Source organism: Atta colombica, unplaced genomic scaffold (genome assembly GCF_001594045.1).
Source record: "Atta colombica isolate Treedump-2 unplaced genomic scaffold, Acol1.0 scaffold7, whole genome shotgun sequence".
Taxonomy (NCBI): domain Eukaryota; kingdom Metazoa; phylum Arthropoda; class Insecta; order Hymenoptera; family Formicidae; genus Atta; species Atta colombica.
Genome location: NW_017259561.1, coordinates 215264 through 224842, shown reverse-complemented (window position 1 = coordinate 224842; position 9579 = coordinate 215264). Strand labels below are relative to the sequence as shown.

The 9579-nt window shown below is 30.6% G+C and overlaps 1 protein-coding gene across 1 annotated transcript in view; it reads right to left on the bottom strand.

Annotated features, from left to right (window-relative positions):
* LOC108692340 (myosin-IIIb-like) overlaps positions 1–7388 on the bottom strand; it is a 21011-nt gene extending 13623 nt beyond the window's left edge. The window contains exon 1 of the mRNA XM_018200539.1: positions 7310–7388. The gene's annotated coding sequence lies outside the window, so the exon portion shown is untranslated. The remainder of the gene's footprint in view (positions 1–7309) is intronic.
* Positions 7389–9579: the final 2191 nt, after the last annotated feature.

The following is a 9579-nucleotide window of genomic DNA, read 5'->3' as shown; positions in this document are numbered from 1 at the left end:
TATATATATATATATATTAGGTGTAGTAAAAAGAAATCCATTATTTTTGCATGAAATTGAAAAATAATGGATTTCTTTTTACTACACCTAATATATAATATATAAAACTTAAACTTAAACTTTTCAAAAGTATTTCATTATTTTTTAAACTAAAACTTAAACATTTATTTTGAAAAATAATGAAATATTTTTGAAAATGTGTTGCGCAATGACAAAGTTATTTTCAAGAAGAAAGATCTTTTCACATTGCAATAATTTAACATGGAATAGAAGAAAGAATGGAGAAGCGGTAATAAAGATTTTTATTACCGCGTTTCAGTAGCTATTAGTGGTAATTATTGTATTTCTGAAAGGCTTTATGAACAACGCTTGCTCACGTTTGTCCATGATGAATAATTATTCGAAAGCAAAGAGTGTCATGCGGACGACTTCCCATTTTCACCTTGCGACTTTTATGTAGCCATTAATTTTTCTTCTGACTCTTTTTACTCTATAAATTATCTATTATATGTTTCAGATTGTTGCACGTTTCATCAGCAAAGGAATATCGAACCATTACGTGATGTCTTCGATGAAGAATTATTCGGTTGTGTAAATAACTTTAGTAAGAATTTTATGTTATCTTAATCTTACAGGTATTATGATAACATATCGCGAATTAATTTGACACATAAATAGTTTCGATAAGCAGCATAAGAGCTAAATGTCGAATATGCTTTAAAGTTTAAGCATTCATTAGTTCCACTTTCGTGATTCGCATTAATATTTCGTCAATAAATCGTTCGACTGGTAGCGTGCCGTTTCGAAGGAAGATGAAGAGAAAAAAAAACATGAAAGAAAAAGGAAGAAAGTGAGAGAGGCGAATTTTTACTCACGCCATAATTTCTCCGTTTGCTTTTAGCGCGGTCGCATGTCAAACTGTTTGATATGCAAAAGAACGGGAGCTTTTCCCGATTGTACATACATTGCCAGCCGCGGTTCCGCTGGTTTAATCTTTTCAGCGTGACGATGTAACGGTACAGTGCGTGCCATCAATGACTATGCTGTGTCGAGTGACGCTCCCGCGTAACGTCGCATATGGGACTGCGCGCAATGTTGCCAAAATCAAATTTGCTATTGTATATTAATTATATAGAATAAAATGAGACGAAATCATGCAAATCATGATTACATAACGCAGCACAATATGGTATATGCACTCGCGAAAAAATGTGTTGATATTCGCGAATTTCGAATCGATTTATCTTGGAGACGAAAAGGTCAGACTTTGGTAAATATGCTATTTATTTATGCTATATTAATATATGCAATAATAAATATTTAATAAATATTAAACTATATAAATATCAAATTAAATAAATTACATAAATTTATTTATAGTTTTTCAGTATATTAACATTTTTTTAATAGAACGCCTAATTGAGTATCAAATTATTAAAATAGCTTGTCAATTTAATTTGTGATATTACTATAGTTTAATTACGTTTACAAGTTCGAGAAACCAATTTGGCGCGCAGTGTGAATAACTAAATATGATATATATACATGTATAATATAAGGTATCTGAATCAAATTAGGCCCATACACTAAATAAAATAAGGTCTAACCACTTTTAAATTTATTATTTTAAAACTCGCCTGTAATATATGTTTAAAGATGTGTCATAGGAAGTGGACAAAAAAGGATTAAAGAATTGGAATCGATAGCAACACGTTTGTTTAATACAAAAAAACTTGTATGTATGAGGCTAATCTGAGCAATTTTTATAACAATCCGCTGCAAAATTCATCAGTATACAATATTTCATAATTTGTTATAATTCATTATAATATTATTCAACTTCCTAACTATGGAAAATAACTAATAAATCAATTTTTTGAAATAAGTATAAGTATTTTTTTTTAAATAATGTACTTATTAAATAAGGCCCATTTATGTGATTATTATTATAGCTATTATTATTTATTTGTTGGAATATGTGTGGAATCTACGCTGGAAAATAATGATTTTTAATGCTGCTATCTTTTAAGAAGCCAAAATTGCATTCAAATTGCTAGAAATTTCCAAAGATTAAAAAGTTAATTACAAATAAAATTAAAGATAATTGTAATATTTGAAAGTAGAGTAAGTCCTAAGGAATTTCCTTTCTATGCTTAATAATCATTTTAAAACTGATTTAGAAAGAAAATGTTTACTTTCTTTGTTATTTTTAATTAACTTTTGATTTAGGCCTTATATTCATATGCATGTAATAAGGCTCAATGTCAGAATTTAACAAAATTTTTTTTTCGTTCATTTACACATATTCTGTATAAACAATATATTTTATCTTTGGCAGTGAATGAAATAAAGATTTAATTTTTATTTAGCATAATTCAATATCCTCATAAAAAAATTAAAAAGAAATAAAATGAATTAGGACTTCATTCGGCTTAGGTACCTTATTAGTATAGTAATTCAGATTGAATTTTTTGATTATTAGGGCCATTATTTCTATTCCTCATTATTGAATTTTCAAATGCACGGTCTAGTAAGATTTTTATCGTACATAAATATCAGTTTTATATTTATCACATCATGAGTACGTAAAAGATAAACGATTCACCGAATAAGAAAAACTTTCATTTCTTTTAATGCGGTAAATTTCAATAATGAGTTATTGTTGTGAGAAATTCGATATATCATTCAATCGTAAATTGCTGCAGCTTCTAGTAAAGATTAGTCCTGTTTGAGCTACTTCTAATATTTTACTATTCTTACACTTAATATAAATTTTTTTTCAATAATTTCTGGTATCATCATATGTTGGTATGTCTTTAGTTAAACAATGACAAAAATGTATTGAATTAATTTTTTGACATTGTATTTTATTTGAAATGTGAAAATCAAAATATTGGAATATTCTATAGAAATTAGATCGCTTAGAATACCTTATACTAGTACTTATTTAATGAGCCATTGCCGGGAAAATCTTTTAAAGGAGGTGAATGGTAAGATAGATGAGCTAGTTTCTTTTAACGATCGAAATTTTTAAACGAACCACGAAGCGTCGCTCTATTAACTATACGTTCGTCATCGTTAAAACCTCCGTGATAAGAAAATCGAATTGTGCAGAGTAGAGAAGTTTGCGCGACGGAATGTTTTGCACTACAAAAGAGTTGTGTAACATGTATATAACGAATCATGGAAGTAATTACCGCCTTTTCTATAAGCCAAAACATGGAACGTGTGACCCAGCTTCTTTGTATGTAAATGAAGTAGCAGTATTTACGACATAAAGTTACGCTGCCTATAGAAACGTTGCTTGGAAAGGAAAAGATACGTGTAACATCAAGATATGAGTACACGAAAGTATAATCGACATTTAAGTGCTTCGCTGAGCGATGCCATTATATGGAGAATGAAAGAAAAGGCAAAAAAAAAAACGTATTTATGGCGTTGTCATTTTATATGATTTCGTTATTTGTCAGCCATCTTCGTGCTTTGATTATATGTGAGAGGAAGCAAGATGTGCGTTTTATTCCATTTTGCCATACGTGACGTGACGTAAGAAACTTTTTATAAAGATCAATTACAAATGAGATATCTGTTTTATGTTTAGAGTGTGAAATAAAGTTGGAAATAAAAGTCTTAAGAATTTCAGAATTTATGATTTCGCTGAAACTTGTACATAATATTCTTTGTTTTACAAAAATAATTTTCATATGAAGAAATTGCGACACGTTTATACGTAAAATTCAACTGTGGTCTTTTATGATCATAAATCCTAGTTGATATCATTCTCTTGAAAACAAAACCATTTGAATCATGCGGTCACACTAAAAAGTGATTCTCACTTGACATATAATAGACTTGAAATGACTAGAAGTCAAGTCAGGGTAGACAGAGAAGGATATTTGCATGTCGGGGAAACTGCGAAGAGGATAAAAAGAGGGAGTAATTAGTTTTAGAAGAAAGTTAAATGATATTCGCGGAGGAGGCAGAAGTAGCAATCAACAAGAATATTTAGAGCCGAACGGCCATGTCATAGATTATTGACTTCAGTTTCTTTTCTCATGATTTACGTTTTTCTTTTATCGTTTATTAAAATGTGTATTAATATTTTTTGAAAATTAGATTCCCCTAATTCCTTGAATCGATGTTGCAATAATGAAGATTTACATTAAAAACGAGTTGTAACAATTCAGCGACATATAATAAATACAAATTTACATAGAATATTATTATTAAAGTAGCAGTTTTTAGCAGTATTTTTTTACACAGCTGTAGGCATTTTATAATTAATTTAAGAAATTATACAAAATTATTTTTATACAAAGGTATGTATATTTATTCATCTTAAACTATTTTGTGTATTAAATTTACAATTATAAAATTATTTGAGATCTCGGTAGCGAAATCAATCTTCTCGAGGAAATGGAAATGCACTTCCCGAATGCAACAGTGCGCGAGAAAAAAGTCATGTAACAGTATCCGCTGTTACATTGTACCGTACTGAATACTATTATTTTTTACGATGCATTTGTGCTCCTCCTTTCATAACGCATGGGGAAAGTAACGAAAAATCTTATGTGGAAGTTCGCATGCAGTTAAACAAGTTCAATAACATTATGCAAAAAGCAAAATGATTTAAAAAAAAGGAAAAATCTAACAACAAAAATAAAGGAAATGAATCAAGAGTACATCTGATTGCGAGAATAATTACTTCTCGCATGGTTGTCTGATGAAATCATTTCCTACTGCTAAAATAATGGAATTGTGTTTCTTTTCATGCTTTCTCTGACGCAATCATTTCCTTGCGATTGCAATGAACATAGACGTTTTTCTTACGATGTATGATTGATATCGTAAAAACATCTTTTATAGTTTAGTATATCATTATATTTTTGTTTTGGAATAAGATATTATGTTAGGAACGCAAAAATGACAGAAAAGATCATTAAGACAAGATGCAAAGTTTGATCAATTCAATTTTCTTCTAAAAGTATATGTAACCTTAACCGATATTGCAGTTTTAGCATACTTATATCGCATCTATTAATTTTCTTTTTACCATGATCATAAGATTACTATAATTATGGAATAAAGCAAAGTAACGAGACATACTTTCTGAATAATAAATTATTATTGTCTGAACAAAAAAAAGCATTTAGGTTCTATATACATGATGGTAATTATGGATTTAGACGTACTACGTCGAGGATATTGTTTCCTCGAAAGTTGCTCACATAACTCGTATGTAACAGATATTTGATTAGCCGTGTTACCGGCGCTACATGTTTGGTAAAGTGCGCTCCGCTCGGTTCATTTAATTATCTATCTATATATACCCTATAATCTTGATTATGTGCAATTTCGCGGATATGCGACACTTGTGAAAGTAGGAAAATTTCTATCACATCGTCCAGTTAAAGGTATATATTAAAGAATATACCATTAAAATTGAACATAATTAAAACGAAACATTCTAAAATATGTATGATAATTAATCAGAAAATTATAAGAATTCTAGATAGATTAAAGGTAGAAGGTAGGTCTTGAAGAATCACGTAATATATATGAATGATGATAGTGACTGATGAGTAGACGAACAGAACGAACATATGTTACTTTTGGGAGTGTCGGAAGATCCTCTCTCTTGATTTACGAAACTCGCGTGACCACTATTCACATAACTGGTTTTTTTATCAGTTTATTAGGTTATTACCATTTCCGTACTACACGTGGATACATTGACGTTACTGCATATCGAGAAAGTTTTCAAGCGTTGCGATGCCCTTCGCCGTGAGCGATTTTACGTTCCAAAAAAGTGTCCATGACTTTCCTTGCGCGTCGAATTCAAGGTGCAATGTCTCTCTCTCTCTTCAGCATATGTCTCTTAAGAGAACAGCGTATTTTTCTCTAAATACGCACTGTTAAATCTGTAGTGTCAAATTTATATGAGTCACCATTGCTCTTACTAAATATATCATTATTTTTTACTAAAACAATAATTACATTTGACATTATATATTATGTAGTGTCATTTTGACACTACATAATTATATATAATGTTAAATATAACATTTTAGTATAAAATAACGATATAATTGAATAGGAGCAGTGGCGAGCAGTGGTTAACTCACATTGAGTTAAATTTAACACTGTAGATTGTAAATTTAACAGTGTGCAGCCCATCATAGTAGAATAAATAAAAATACGATTTCCGAGGAATAAATGTTTAAGTATTTTTAATTTTAAAAATAATTTTTTAAACTTTTGTCTTATTCAAAATAAATCTTTCTACATTGTTATTATCAATACGAAAACGATAACAATGTTATAATATATTTCGTACTACGATAAGATTTTCTAATAAGAGTCTGAATCAATAATCCTTCCTTTATTAGATATCGTATATTATATCCAATGTAATAGTATTTCTCGTGATGACTATTCGCTTTTTATTGAAATATATTTACAGTGCAAACTTTTTAATATCAATATAAATTGTTATATGGATGCTAAAAAGTTACAATCTAAATTAATATGTAATACAAAAAACTTATGCATTAATATTTTTCTAATATTAATATAAATTTTTTGTTATATATGTTATTTGATTGAATAAACATTATTTATTACATAAAACTTGTGACATAAAGTAGAGCAGTATAGAATAATATTGTTTTTATGTATAATTCAACAATAATTGTACATTATATAAATCGCGATATAATTAATATTATTGAAATTGGGTGACGTGCACATTGCAGTGAGATAATTATGAATAATCTAAATATTTAATTTGATAATTATTACAAAATTCGCGTGTGGCTAGTTACACACACACACACACACACACACACACACACACACACACACACACACACACACACACACACACACACACACACACACACACACACACACACACCCACACACACCCACACACACATTGAACTATGAACTGTTATATTTATATACATGAAATAGTTACCAAGATTGCAATTGATAATAACGAATATTGTCTTAATGATTATCACTTGATTCTCGTTTTTATCGTCAAGCCTTAGAATTGAGGATTGTTAGTATTACATTTGCTTCATATAAAATAATTTGTGCACAAATCAAATGCATCACAGATATTTAGAATAATTACTGATGTCATAGTTATTTTATATTATTATATTACTATGCATTTTATTAATAAGAATTATTCTCCTTATATATTTATGTAAATGTAAATTAATATCGCACATTATATAATTTTCTGATTCATGTTTAAATCTAAGAAAAATACAACTCAACTGTAGTTGGCATTACTCACGTGTTCCGATGACACAATCTTCTTCAGTAGTAAAAGATAGAGGTATTCAGTCCGCGTCGCGATGAGAACACGAAAAATAAATAATACACGTAAGAAATTGTCGCAACGCAATAACGGTCAACGGACCGAGTTGTAAATTCATTCGCGTGTCAGATACACAGAAACAATCATGTTAGAATCGACGAGTTCACCACGGTACTTTAGATCACCGACTGTGTGACTTTGACTAGTTGCTGTTTGTAAAATGCTATGGAACAGTATCACCTGGTGAAGAGCGCGGCTGCACGAGTGCCCGGCGTCTTCAACGTGACGCCGGTCGCGCGTTCGAAGGAAACCGCGCGTTGGTAACCCCTCTCCATTCCATTTCATCGTAGGTCTTCGTCCGCTATGCGTTTCTTCTCTCTTCCGGGAGTTGGCTCATTTCTCATCGCAAGCAGATTTATCTTCTCCAATATCAAATTCTGTTAAAATATTTTTTATGTACTCTGAGCTTTCCAGATTATTTATATTTTCTCTCGTTTGTTAGCCGCAAAGCGGATACAAAAATAAGATTAGAAATGCATGTATATATTGAATGTGATTGAAAGTTTCTGGTTAAAAGTCGATGCTCACACTGTGTCTATCCGCCGTTAAACAACTGAGAGTGTGCAAAATTGATGTATATATATCTTCAGAGAGGATCACAGAGCTGATCGCATAACGTTCATTAATCATTAAGGAAAGTGTTGCCCGATTGATTAGGCATCGTTCGCATAATACTATACTGAGGATAGGTCTCGGTATTCATTCTCGCTTTGATTTGTGCTTCCCTCATCATCTTGTCTTCCAATACATATATCATAGATGCTCGTTACGATTGCTCGAACTCAAGATTAGCTTTCACTCGTTCATTATTTTTATGTTAAGATCTTACTATTATCAGAATCAAATCAATAACACATGGTCATGATAATATTAAACAATAGTAATAACTTGGATTGAATAATTTATTTGTCGCATTTTGCGACATTTATCAATTTTTATTTTTTATTGTTCACATAATGTCATTTTAACCATTTTCTGTTATTCTCTTATTGTTATTCAATCCCAGAAAATTACATTTAATTGTGATGCCGATGCACGTAACGGACATTTTATTGTGTAATGTCTGACATAATCACATAGTCTCTGTAAATAATGAAAAGACCTTAGAATGACAGTGGTGTTCGAAGTTTTTCATTACCGGAATCCTTTGCTACTTTCTACGTATATGGGAATAAAGGCGATTCTTCTCTTAAATTAACAACATTACAGCAACCTGACCTAATACCTATACGCAAGTATATTCAACTGCGGAACTTTTAGTTATAGCGACGTTGTTGAACGCAATAAACTCTCATTATTCACTTAATCGGTCGAAATATATTCCTCTCGCCAGCATTTTTTTAAAGATCGCGCGAACGGCGGATATGCGTTCATGGAAGCGTAGAAGCGCGGCCGATAACCGAGATAACGTTCCTCTAGCTCGACGTTACAGTCGGATAAGTTGGAGTTCAACGATGCGTGATAAGTACTTGCTTTACTCCTCTCGCTGACATTCCCAGCTCGACATATGTGCGTGTTCGCAGATAACGAGCGTACGGATATACTTGTAGGCTGAGTTGCAGAAAGCGACTATCTACTACTAATGACTCAACCAAGAATCAAACGGTATCAATATACTTATACTCGCATGATCGACGTTCTGATAACATTTTTAAAACGTCACTTCATAAGTGACTTTCATCAGCAGAAAGATATTAAAAGTTACTAATGTTTAAGATTACTATATCATGTCATACTACATATAATACTATAGGTGAAATTTAGTACATGTTTACAAAGTTATAGTTAATAACAATGCCTTTATGCAATTTATCCGTTTAGCGGCTCTGATGTTATAGTTTCAAATGTTCGTACACAAACAACTAACTTTTCGTATGAATGGACAGCTAAGTTAAGACATTAAATTACTCATGCATTGATCAATGCTAATCGTAGTTAAATCAATCTTTGCTTATCTGCTGTAGCCAAAATTACGAAGACAGAAAATATAAATGAAAAAATAAATGAACTTATAGAATTAAATTAACTGACGTTAATAAGTTTTTTCAGTATATTCTTTTGAATTATTTATTATAATATATACATTGATATAGTATATTGATATATGCATCAATAATTTTTATAAGTTATATTCACAAGCTTATATGGACAAATGAACGATGGAATTATTCCTGAATTAATTTTAA